Source organism: Cervus elaphus, chromosome 26 (assembly GCF_910594005.1).
Source record: "Cervus elaphus chromosome 26, mCerEla1.1, whole genome shotgun sequence".
NCBI lineage: Eukaryota > Metazoa > Chordata > Mammalia > Artiodactyla > Cervidae > Cervus > Cervus elaphus.
Genome location: NC_057840.1, coordinates 23,720,225 through 23,733,478, shown reverse-complemented (window position 1 = coordinate 23,733,478; position 13,254 = coordinate 23,720,225).

The window sequence follows — 13,254 nt, the reverse complement described above, 5'->3', positions numbered from 1 at the left end:
GATGCAAACAGCCATGAAACAGTCAAGGATCCCATATGCTAAGAAAAATCAGAGTCCAAATTTATAAAAATAGTATGACAGAGGTGCCTTTCATCACATCTAAAGTCACATGGTTAAACATGTATTAGTTGGAATACTACCAGTGTGATAGCATAGGCAAGATTTATTAGAATTTAGCAATGCTCTACCCAAACCAGTGTAATTCCTCATAGACTATTGTAATATAGTCTATATTACAAGTAAGTCTCTGTTTTCTTACATTCTAATCAAAGAGCCATTCCCTGGAATAAAATCACTCAAGTCCAATCCGAGTGGAAAATGTAGATAGCACTAATCCAGGAATCAGGCTGTTGAGTCTCTTGTTCCCGTTCTGCTGCCCATTTGCTGTGTGACTTTAGAGAAACCACCTAACATCGCTGGGCCTCAATTCACTGAACTCTAAAATGATTACCTTGGACTAGATGATCTCTGAGGGTTTTGACATCTCTGATTAAATTCTCAAAAGACTTCAGAAGTTATGTGTGTTTTCTGCTCTCTAGGGAGGTTTCAGTCTAAGAGATCTGCACATCACCTTGGGCACGTCTACTTGAAGTTAGGCAAGGGGAAAGAGACAGGAAACTACTCTAATAAATTGTTTTTAATTTTAAACGTTAGACAAAGTGTTAAGGGGTCAATCACAAATTCCTTGATTTTTCTCGACAAATACTGAAGTCCTTCTCTGTGTGAGGTTCCCTAGCGGCCGCTGGAATGGCAGTGGCTACAAGGCTGAGCCAAGGATTTCAGGACCACCCACACCTTAACTCTGCTCCCAATCAGAGCGCCTGGTCATCTGACTCAGACTTGAGCATCCCTCCCACTGCCTGTCCCACAAATTTCAGCAGCCAAACAGCAGGAAGGGAACCTCTCGGAGCATCTTCATTACAAATGCTACCCAGATCCCCAGGTGGGAAAGTGTGTGTTCCTGATAGAGCAGGAAGATCATATGAAAGGTGTGTGTGGTTATTGGTGTGTGAATGTATATGTATATGTACATATGTGTGAATGTATACGTGTCTGAGTGTGTACTCGTGCGTGAGGGCCTTTACAAGATTTGTGTGTTATATGTACCAGTGTATGTATGCAGTTTGGGGCAGGTGTGTGCTATAATGCATCTCTATGTGAATGCTTATAGCTGAATGTAACTATACTGCTGCATAGTAAGTTGACATGAGCCTATGTAAGTGTGTGTAGTTGTGTCTGAGTTTATGGCATGTGCGTGATGTCTGGGAACTGAAAGGCTGAAATGCTATACATGTGCTTTTAGGCATGTGGCTAGCTTGTTTTTATGGGATCATGTCTTGTTGCAGACTTCCGTTTACACAGCTAATCCTTTATTTTTTTTGCTTGCAGTGTCATTCTCTTTTGGCTGACAATCTGCCTCTGAATAAACAGGCAGGTGTGTAAGGCTATAAGTGGTAGTGGCTGCTATTCATGAAATACTTGCACACACCACCAGCCCAAGGTGACATCCACCTTGAGTCCACCCATGAGTCCATCCTCAGGCAAGGCTATGGGTACATCTGGGGACATTTACACGGACCTAATGAGACCTTGTGAGCAAGGAACATAAGCAGCAGCAGCACAAAGGCCCGGTCCTTCCGTATGTAAAGTAAGTTGCTCACATGGTCTCTATCTCTAAAGACAGGATCCTTGGAGGCAGCGTTATAATCTCTATCTCTGCTAAACCAGTTTCCAGCTGAAACCAACCCCCTGAATATCAAGAATGTTTCTCTGAACTAAAAACCAAAGAGATGGTCCCCAATCTGTTTGTGCCTTAATTAGTGAGTCAGAAGGGAACCAGAGTTGATTGCAGACGCTACCAGTCCACCAGTCATGCCCATGATTCATCCTTCGCACAGAGAGCTTTTTGGCTCTAATACAGTTCATCTCCCCAAAATAACTAGTATTGATGAGCTGTGCTGTCATAGCTGGACCATCTGGCTGCTCCCTTGTCCATTATTAGAAAACTGATCCAGAAGTCCTCCAATTCCATCTGGGAGTCATTCAAAGCAACACCCAAAGAAAGGAGAGTGAGATTTCCTTATAACAAATGAACTGCCTGTCATACAAGTTAACTGATGATCTTCAAAAGTTCAGGGGAACAAAACAACTAACCATAAATAAAATTAAAAGACAAGCACAGATTGGGAGGAGTTAGTCACAATAAGTACAACCAAGCATTAACATGCAGAAAACAAACAGAAATCCTACAAAGCAATGTAAACTCAGAAGAGTTTTACACTGCTGGGAGGATGGGAGTTCACAGAAGAAATGTAAGTGACTGAAATACATCAGGCCAACAAAAAGTATAAAACAAACAAAAAAAATACCATCACTTTTGCTCATTAGACTGACAAAAATTTAAATATTGGTAATGTCAAACATTAGCAATTCAACAGACACTTAAATTGGAGCAGCTTGCCTCACCCAATCATCAATTGAAGTGATGTGAAGTTGGGCTTCTGACTTGAAGAGTCTTCTACTTCCTATGATATAGAATTAGAGAGTCCCATCCCACAGCCTGAGTTTTTGCCAGGACCCTAGATCATTGCATGCTCAGTCACTTCAGTTGTGCCTGACTCTTTGTGACTTAAAGAGCCTGGGCTGTAGCCCACCAGCCTCCTCTGTCCATGGGATTCTCCAGACAAGAGTACTGCAGTGGGTTGCCATTTCCTTCTCCAGGGGAAGCTTCCTGACCCAAGGATCAAACCCACATCTCAGGTCTCCTGCATTGGCAAGCAGGTTCTTTACAACTAGCTCCACCTGGGAAGCCTAGATCATCAGCTCTCTAAACACCAATTCTGTTCTTGATGCCCCATAAAACTATAGGAAGCTTTGCTGAGCTTCTCAGCCTCTCAGCCACAGTTCAGATTTTTGCAAGTTCCTTGAGGGAGAAAACCAGTCCAAATGTCACTTCATTTCTGTTTTTTTCCTTTTCTTAAGGACCTGTCCCTTCAAGTTTCTGCTGCCTGAGTAGCACTCCAGGGCCTTCACAGAGGCATTTTATGTATTTTCTTCATCTCTTCTAGTTGTTCTTGGAGCAAAGAACAACTGCAATGAGTGCTTCCTCCCTTACCAAAAGCAGAATTCCCACCCAGCTTGTCTTCTGAGCATCAACTTCATCATCTTGAGATTCTGGAAATTCATCCCATTTCTTTTGAGCTCTAAAATTAAATGATTCCCTATGGCTCTCCTTAGAGTTTCTGTTTCTTTAAAGAACCAAGTCTAGGGGATCTGCTTTGTCGTTTCAGCTAACATTTTGATCTTTATTATCTAATACAATGAAAATATTAAAGATCAACCATAGTTGAAACCAGACAAAGAAGTTTTTTTCCCATGTGCCAAAGACTCTGAGGCCACAACCGGTCCGGTAGGAAAGTGTGCCATGATAAATGAATAGTGCCTACACTTAAGAGCAGTGGTGGCCCATATTTGCCAGGCATTTGTCAGACACAAAGGAAATGCCCCACAAGTGGACTCATCTCTCTGAGAAGTTACTCTGTATCCATTCAGATTTTTAAAAGACACAGCTGATACCTCTCTTTGCAAGGTGGGCAAGGGTTTGCTAACATGGCAGATATTCATCCCATAAACGAAGAGATTGTTGTTGTTCAGTCGCTAAGTCATGTCGGACTCAGCAACCCCATGGACTGCAGCATGCCAGGCTTCCCTGTCCTTCACTGTCTCCCGGAGTTTGCTCAAACTCATGTCCACTGAGTCAGTGATGCAATCTAACCATCTCATCCTCTGCCACCCTCTTCTCCTTTTGCCTTCAATCTTTCCCAGCATCAAGGTTTTTTCCAATGAGTCAGTTCTTTGCATCAGGTGGCCAAAGTATTGGAGCTTCAGCTTCAGCATCAGTCTTTCCCACGAATATTTAGGATTGATTTCCTCTGGACTGACTGGTTTGATCTCCTTGCTGTCCAAGAGATTCTCAGGAATCTTCTCCAGCACCACAATTCAAGCATCAATTCTTCAGCACTCAGCCTTCTTTATGGTGCAACTCTCCCATCTATAATGACTGGAAAAACCATAGCTTTGACTATATAACTCTTTGTCCACAAAGTGATGTCTTTGTTTTTAATACACCGTCTAGGTTTATCATAGCTTTCCTTCCAAGAAGAAAGTGTATTTTAATTACATGGCTGCAGTCACTGTTTACAGTGATTTTGGAGCCCAAGAAAAGAAAATCGGTCACTGCTTCTACTTTTTCCCCTTCTATTTCTAAGAAGTGCTGAGACCTGATGCCATGATCTTAGTTTTTTGAATGTCATTTTCAGTCATCTTTTTCACTCTCCTCTTTCTAAAGAGGAACTAAAGAGGCTCTTTCATTTCCCTTCGATTTGTGCCATTAGGGTCGTATCATCTGCATATATAATGTTGATATTTCTCCTAGCAATCTTGATTCCAGCTTGGGATTCATCCAGTCCAGCATTTCACATGATGTACTCTGCATAGAAGTTAAATAAACAGGGTGAAAATATACAACTTGTATTCCTTTCCCAATTTTGAACCAGTCATTTGTTCCATGTAAGGTTCTAACTGTTGTTTCTTGACCCAAATACAGGTTTCTCAGGAGACAGGTAAGGTGATCTAAGTAATCCCATTTCTTTAAGAGTTTTCCACAGTTTGTTGTGATCCACACAGTCAAAGGCTTTTGCGTAGTCAATGAAGCAGAAGTAGATGTTTTTCTGGAATTCCCTTGCTTTCCCTATGATCCAATGAAAGTTGGCCATTTGATCTCTGGTTCCTCTGCCTTTTCTAAACCCAGTTTGTACATCTGGAAGTTCCTGGTTCACCTAGGGCCAATGCCTAGCTTGAGCATTACCTGACAAGCCTGTGAAATAAGCACAATTGTCCAGTAGTTGAGCATTCTTTGGTGTTGCACTTCTTTGTGATTGGAACGAAAACTGACCTTTCCGAGTCCTGTGGCCACTGCTGAGTTTTCCGAATTTGCTGACATATTGAGTGCAGCACTTCACAGCATCATCTTTTAGGATTTGAAATAGCTCAACTGGAATTCCATCACCTCCACTAGCTTTGTTCATAGTAATGCTTCCTAAGGCCCACTTCATTTCACACTCCAGAATGTCTGGCTCTAGGTGAATAACCACATTGTCATAGTTATCCAGGTCTTTAAGGCTTTTCTTGTATAGTTCTCCTGTGTATTCTTGCCACCTCTTCTTAATCTCTTTTGCCTCTGTTAGGTCCTTACCATTTCTGATGTTTATCGTGCCCATCCTTACCTGAAATGTTCCCTTGATAGCTCCAATTTTCTTAAGGAGATCTTTAGTCCTTCCCATTCTATTGTTTTCTTATACTTCTTTGCATTGTTTATTAAAAGAGATTAAAGTGAAAATCACTCAATCATGTCTGACTTTTTGCAACTCCATGGACTGTAGAGACTTCAGACCAGAATACTGGAATGGGTAGCCATTCCCTTTTCCAGGGGATCTTCCCAACCCAGGGATCAAAGCCAGGTCTCCCAAATGACAGGCAGATTCTTTACCAGCCACCAGGGAAGCCCCAAAATACTGGAGTGGGTAGCCTATCCCTTCTCCAGTGGATCTTCCCAACCCAGGAATTGAACCAGGGTCTCCTGCATTAGGGGCAGATTCTTTACCAGCTGAACTAGCTGAGACTAGCTACCAGAGACTAGCAAAAACCAAATCCCAGTGATTCATGGTTTCCCATCACTTTGTTTATAAGAACTGAAGTTTGAATTAGAAATAGGGGACATGTTGTTGATTGTCTTAGTCTTCATACTGCTATACCAAAATATCACAGACTGAGTGGCTTAAAAACAATACAAATTTACTTTTCACATTTCTGGAGGCTGGAAAGTCCAAGATCAAGGTGCAGGCAGATTCAATGTCTGGTGAGAGCCTGCTTCCTGATTCAGAGCGGGCCATCTTCTGGGTCTTCACCTGCTGGAGGGGGTGAGAAGGCTCTCTGGAACCTCTTTTCCAAGGGCATTCATCCCACTCATGAGGGTTCCACTCTTATGACTGAATCACCTCTCAACAGCCCCACATCTTAACACCATCACATTGTGAGTTAGCCGCTCACTGGTTCCGACTCTATCACCCCATGAGTCTGCCAGGCTCCTCTGTCCATGGAATTCTCCAGGCAAGAATACTGGAATGGGCTGTCACGCCCTCTTTCAGGGGATCTCATCACATTGGGGATTACAATTTCAACATGGGAACTTGGAAGAACACAAACATTCAGTCCATAACATTGCTTGAGACTCAGCTGTCAGAAAGTGGTAATTATGGTGACTATATATTCTACACCCCAAATAGAAAGAGGCACTGGGGGCTATTGCTCTTACATCAGTAATAAGATCGAAGGCTGGAAATCAAGACTGACCAGGAGGAGTCAGCTCATAAGTATAAAAATTATAATTCTGTCACTGGTTCAAAATATTCTTGATTTTCACTAAATTGGCTCCAAAATGGGGCTTTAGAGAGCTGGCCACATTGATGAGATTTTCCAGACCACAGTTACAGGAGAGAAGGGCCTGCCTGGACTCTGGTCTCAGCCTCCAAGCTGCTCCCGGACCCATCTGCAGGGAACCAGATAACAGACTCCTAACCTGCTTATTTCAGTCAGCGGTTTTGCTTCTTGCAGTGCCCAACCTCACAGATTCCAAAGGCCTTTACTCTGAACCTGCCTGCGAGCAAGGACAGTCAGCAGCAGCTGCCACTGCGCCGATAATGGGTTTATGCTGCTGCCGACCCAAGGAAGCCGCTTTGAGTTGACGATTTATCCGCATCCCTGCGGCCCAACCAACACCCTCCGCCATGGCTGCGGCACAGAGAGACCACGAGCGCCACCTACTGAGCGCTGCGCGCGTAGCCGGCTTCGCGGCCAGCAGGGCGGGCGCGGCACCCAGGGCGGGCCTGAAAACCACCTTTGTACAGACACTAAGGAGGCCTCATCTTCTGCCAAGGTTAGTCATTGTGTTTGAGGGTTACGCTGAAAAAAGTCACAAGGAAGTTCATTTTGCTCTGAACAAACTTGAAACTAAAGTACAGTTGGGATCCAGGCTGTATTCCACTTAAGTGAGCCAAGGGCAAGCCAGGAGCTGCAGAGTTTATAGCACACAGTTGAGGACTCACCCTCAAGGCGGCGGTGGGTGAGGCACCAGGGACCGGGAGGAATGATCTACACCAGACCAACAGCAGAAAGTGGGAAAGCTGCGTCTGTACTCCACAGCCAACACACGCGCTCACCGAGCTCAGCCACCATTCACGCCCCAGAGTCTACCTCCAAGGGTACGATCTGGGGGAGCCCGGGTTTTCCATCTTTCCCTGTGTTCTATCACCTCCGTCACTAAGCTGAGAAGGAGAAGTCATGAGGACTTCTTTACTGTTCTGTTTTGGTTTGATTTTTGAGTTGCCGATTGACAAATGATATGTTTGGAATTTTGTTCTCAAAATAGCTGCTTTGCAGATGCCCTAAGCCTGTCCTCTTGGCCAGCCTTTCTGAAAATACTGCCAGGAAAACTCTCAAAGTGTTCAGTCCCGTCCCTGTATTCACAAACTCCTCCACATATGCTAATAGCTCATTTCTGACAATGATCAATAAAATATGGTTTCAAATGTTTTTAGCACCTAATGACCCAATCTTACTTCCTCAATACATACAAACAATAGGTTAGTTAGTAAATAAACAATCTATTCAGTAAAAAACCCCAAACTGGATGATATGGTCATGCACTTTCGCAGCTGGGCAGCAGGACCTGAACACCCCAGGGGACCCTTCCTAATCCAATGAACTGCACAGGTATGCTTCCTTCTGCAGGAAGAGACCAGGTAAACACAAATAACAGGAAATGGGCAAAGAAGTATCATGTTGGATGCAAGATACACAGATTGAAGGGAGAATTTATTATTCACAAGCTAAACTTTCTTAGAGTCTCCCTGTTAGCTCAGTTGGTAAAGAATCCACCTGCAATGCAGGAGACCCCAGTTTGATTCCTGGGTTGGGAAGATCCCCTGGAGAAGGGATAGGCTACCCACCCCAGTATTCTTGGGCTTCCCTTGTGGCTCAGCTGGTAGAAAATCTGCCTGCAATGTGGGAGATCTGGGTTCCATCCCTGGGTTGGGAAGATGCCCTGGAGAAGGGAAAGGTTACCCGCTCTAGTATTCTGGCCTGGAGAATTCCATGGACTGTATTGTCCATGGGGTCACAAAGGGTCGGGCACAACTAAGTGACTTTCACATCACATCACATCACAAACTTTCTTAAGCTACTACTGTGAGAATTGCATTTAAGGCCCTGCTAAAGTTTCTGGTATTTTACTATGATTTTATTTTTGACTACAGTCCAGGTGGGCAATAACTTAAGGTATTAAATATATATGTGAGCTCATAGTTTTACCCATAAAGATTCAATCATCATGTTTTCCATCCATTCCAGCCCCCTTCTTTTTGCAAGGTTCTGTGCAAAGTCGTTTTGAAAACATGTTTCCAAACAATCATTCAACTGCTGACCCAGTAAGATTTCTTAGATGGCTTATTCTTTAATTCCTACAATTCAGTTCAAAGGGGGCACCTAAAGCAACTATCAGCTACTATAAATTCAAGTTTAACCATTAGGTGAGCTGCTGGCAGACACTTCTCTCAGTACCTTGAAAGCTTACTTCCTTGGCCCACATTAGAAATCCGGTCCAGAAATGTGTACTTTCAAAATGAGCACAGCTCCACAAGCAGACCATTTACTTCAAGGCCTTTCTGATTTTCTTCCGTTGGGGTTGAATTATAAATTTTGAAATCTTTAAACTCATAATTAGTATCTTGTTAACTTAAATTATATTTAAACCAAGAAAGGGCTTACCCAGGTGATGCTAGAGGTAAAAGACCCACCCGCCAGTGCAGGAGACCTGAGAAACGCAGGTTCAATCCCTGGATCACGAAGATCCCCTGGAGAAGGGAATGGCAACCCACTCCAGTATTCTTGCCTGGAGAATCCCATGGACAGAGGAGCCTGGCAGGCTACAGTCCACAGGGTCACAAAGAGTCGGACACACAAACCAAGAAAACTGAAAGTGTCCAAGTACCCACTCCAATCTCAAAATAGAGGCAGTTTTAAAAGAAAAAACTTCTCAACTGTTTTAAACATCATTCTTCTTTGACAAAATTATCTCTTTTGAATTTTAGAACTTAGCAATTTTGAATACACTTTTTTCCACAGCTTCAGTGATTTGCTAGAGATATTTTCTTAAAACTTTCAGCTAATACAAACCCAAATATGCACATCAGCTTTAAGAGAAATCATAAGGTTTTTAGCAACAGAAACAGAATTTGCCTGTTACTTCCCTTTTAATTTTTTCACCCCCTAAAGCTATAATAAAACATTAGTACCTCTTACACTCAACATCATATAAATACTTAATGTTAAAATCCCAATTTCAAAAGAGTAGGAACCAGAACCTACATCCCATCTACCTAGATGACAGATTAAAGACATCTGGAAAATGATTGTGATTTCAACACAATTCTTCAAAAAAAACTCTTGCCTCCTTGCACATAATTTGGTACATACGCATTAATAAACCTGACAAAAATGTAAATGAGAGACACGCCAGGAGTGAAACTTCTCCTTCAGAAATTTTTCAAACTAGTAAAATTCTTCTTAATCAAAAAATGCAAATCTTATAAGTCAAATGCTTTGTTAGAATTTCAATTCATTATTTTAAGATGGATCTATATTTAAAATTTCATTTCAGTGTCAGGGAAGATCACAGATGACACAGTAATTCTCAGCAAGAATATTTTAGGTGTACAATCCTTGAGGAGTCTCATCCCCGCTCATGGAATGCCACCACTTCAGAAGTAGAATTCAGCAGTTTTTAAAAGCTGCACACAGCTATCAAATGTGACCAGTCTTCTGAACAATCATGACTCCTTTTGGCTCCTACCCCTGCACATTATATGTGCTCAATAAACACTGAATTGACTAGCATTTAGCATGTCAAGCATGACGTGTGAAAGACAAATTTTAGTGAGATAGTCATAGCTGTTTAACACCAGAAATCAAGAGCATCTGGGATAGATGTTTTTTTTCTTTTAAGTAGAAATGGAGTCATTACTAACATGGTCATTTTAATAACCTCTTATGTCTGTTTCTCAGTGAAGTTTATAAATTCATGAAGCTATTAATTCATTAAACCTCACTCTAAGAATATTAGGAAGTTGGTATTTGTGTTTTCCTGTGGTAACAGAAAGCGTGACCCAAAAGGTTAAGTGATATGCCTGAGCGTGTAGAAGGCACAGTTTAAACCCAGGTTTCCTGCCTCCGAGTCCCCGGGTGGCTGAGTGAGTTCAGATGCCTGTTAGGGGTTACTGATCCTGTAGTATTTCAGCAGGTGCGTCGCAACCTTGATGCCTCAAGCTGGACCGGGCCAGTAGAGGCAGATACCAACACCACAGGGCATCACCCTGGCCAGCACAGTATGACCATGATCTGTTACTATCACACTCCAAGTGTTATCATTCGCAAGTGATGTTCACTGCACTAAGTCAGGAGTATGGATGCCAGCCTTCATGGGCATACTTGAGATGAAAAATATAATCACTTAGCACAACTGACAGGCCCCTGTCTGTTTTCACCATGAAGGGGGAAAAAATGGATTATTTCCCAGCCCAAGAAAGCACAGGTCTCAGTTTGAATCTAAACCCAAATAGGCATAATCAAACATGGCTTTAATGAAATGTCTAACGCACCTTACTAAATCAGATGTCACCTGTTTATTAGTCCCACCACCTTCTCACCCCCTTCTTTCCTCACTGCCTCACTGATGCTGGCTTTAGTTTGCTTCACACACCCACTGCTTTAGGCTGTGGGGAGGAATACTGACACTTCTAGGGCAGAACTCAGCAAACGTTTTTTAAAAGATGTTCACAGCTATTAAGATCTGCCTTCTGAACAAGTAAGCCTGCTCTCAAAAGCAGCTATTTTATGAGTCTGACATAAGGTGTGCAATTCCTCCCCTGGTATTAGAGAACTCTCAATATCTTCAGGAGCCCCTTAGGAAGAAACCTCCTGTGAAGCGCCCTTAGCATTATCCACTTTTGGCAAAATGCTTGCCAATGTGTGTGTTGTTGGGCCACTTTCCTCATCTGTAAAATAAATGGGTTGAGTCCATTTCTAAGGTCCGTCCTGCCCTAATAGTATAAAAATGCTTTCTGAAATAACATACATGATCAAAATAAGGCACATTTTTAGCACTTACTACCTGCCAGGGTATGTGCTAAAGCATTTTATTGCACTAAGCGCTTTATTTACATTCCTTCATTTAAACCTTAATAATACCCTTACCCCCAGGCAGACACTCTTACTATTTACAGCTGATGAAAGACAGCATGAGTGCTTGAGCAGGAGAATTGTCCTCAACCAACCTTGCCTTGGCCAATCTAGCAAGTGCACTGACTCCAGTTCATTTTGTAAATCTACACTGTGATGAATGACCTCAGCACTGTGGATGTTAGTAGCTGGTAGCTGCTCTTAGGCAGGGTCTCCATACAGTTTACCCCTGCAAAGCTGTGTCCTTATCAAGAGTTAGTCGTGTTTGTCCCCAAACTTGTTTGTGCCAGTTATACTTGGCACTGCAAAAATGTAATTTAATAAAAATAGTACATAAGCCAATGACATGTAATTATATAAAGAAAACACCATTTCAGTAACTCAGTAAGATGCTTTGGAGTGACAGGACAAATCATATACACACAAAAATGTTGTTGAGTATAATACACACAGGAGATAATAGTGTCAAAGATTAGGGGCCAGAAATCCCCAAAGTCAAGAGAGTTGGTAAATTTATATTGTTTCTCCTGCGCCTTTAAGTTCTCATTCCATTTTGAAGAAAAGCAAATGGGAGGTTTCTTAGAGAATGCATCACAAAAGGAGATTTTGCAAGAAAGGCAGCCTGGTCCTATAAGTGCCAGAATCACACGTTAAAACAAGCAAAAGAACCACATCTGCCCAATGAATGTGTATGTCTTATATACATTAAAAAAAAAAGGTTGATGGTATATAAGTCATTGGGAGTGGGACTTTTGTGCTTTTTGAAGGGATCAGTTCAGTTGAGTTCAGTCCATCAGTTGTGTCCGACTCTTTGCGACCCCATGAATCACAGCACGCCAGTCCTCCCTGTCCATCACCAACACCCAGAGTTTACTCAAACCCGTGTCCATCGAGTCGGTGATGCCATCCAGCCATCTCATCCTCTGTCGTCCCCTTCTCCTCCTGCCCCCAATCCCTCCCAGCATCAGGGTCTTTTCCAGTGAGTCAACTCTTTGCATCAGGTGGCCAAAGTATTGGAGTTTCTTTGGAGCTTCAGCATCTATAATTCACATAATAAACTACACATATATAAAGTATACAGTAAGTTTTGACATATATATAAGAAGTCATCATCAAAATCAAGATTATGAACACATCTATCACTGCCAATGGAGAAGGAAATGGCAACCCACTCCAGTATTCTTGCCTGGAAAATTCCATGGACAGAGGAGCCTGGCAGGCTACAGTTCATGGTGTCGCCAACAGTCGGACACTGAGTGACTTCACTCACTCACTCATCACCCCCAAAAGGTCCTCATGCCTCTTTGTAATCATTTCATCTACCCTCCCCCTCACTGTGCTCTGCTGTCGTTCAGTCATGTCCAACTCTTTGCAACCATGGACTGTAGCCCGCCAGTTCCTCTGTCCGTGGGGATCCTCCAGGCAAGAATACTAGAGTGGGTTGCCATGTCCTCCTCCAGGGAATCTTCCCAACCGGGGATCGAACCCAGGTCTCCAGCATTATAGGCAGAATTTTTACTGTCTGAGCCACCAAAGAAGCCCTCCCCCTAATATTCCTCTTTCCATCCCCAGACAAAACTGATCTGCCAGTACAGGCTCATTTGCATTTTCTAATTCTACATAAATGGAGTCATAGAGGCTATACTTTCCTCCTCCTGACTTCCCTTTAGTGTAATTATTTTGAGACTCAGCCATGTTGCATGCATCAATAGCTTGTTCCCTTTTATTGTGAAGTACTATTCTATAGTATAGGTAGCCCCCATTTTGTTCATCCATCCTCCTGTTGATATAGACATTTGTGTTGTTCCTGTTAGGTGCTATTACAAATAAAGCTGCCAGAAACTTCTAACCAAGTCTTTTTGTGGACATGCTTTCACTTCTCTGGGGTAAATACATAGAAGT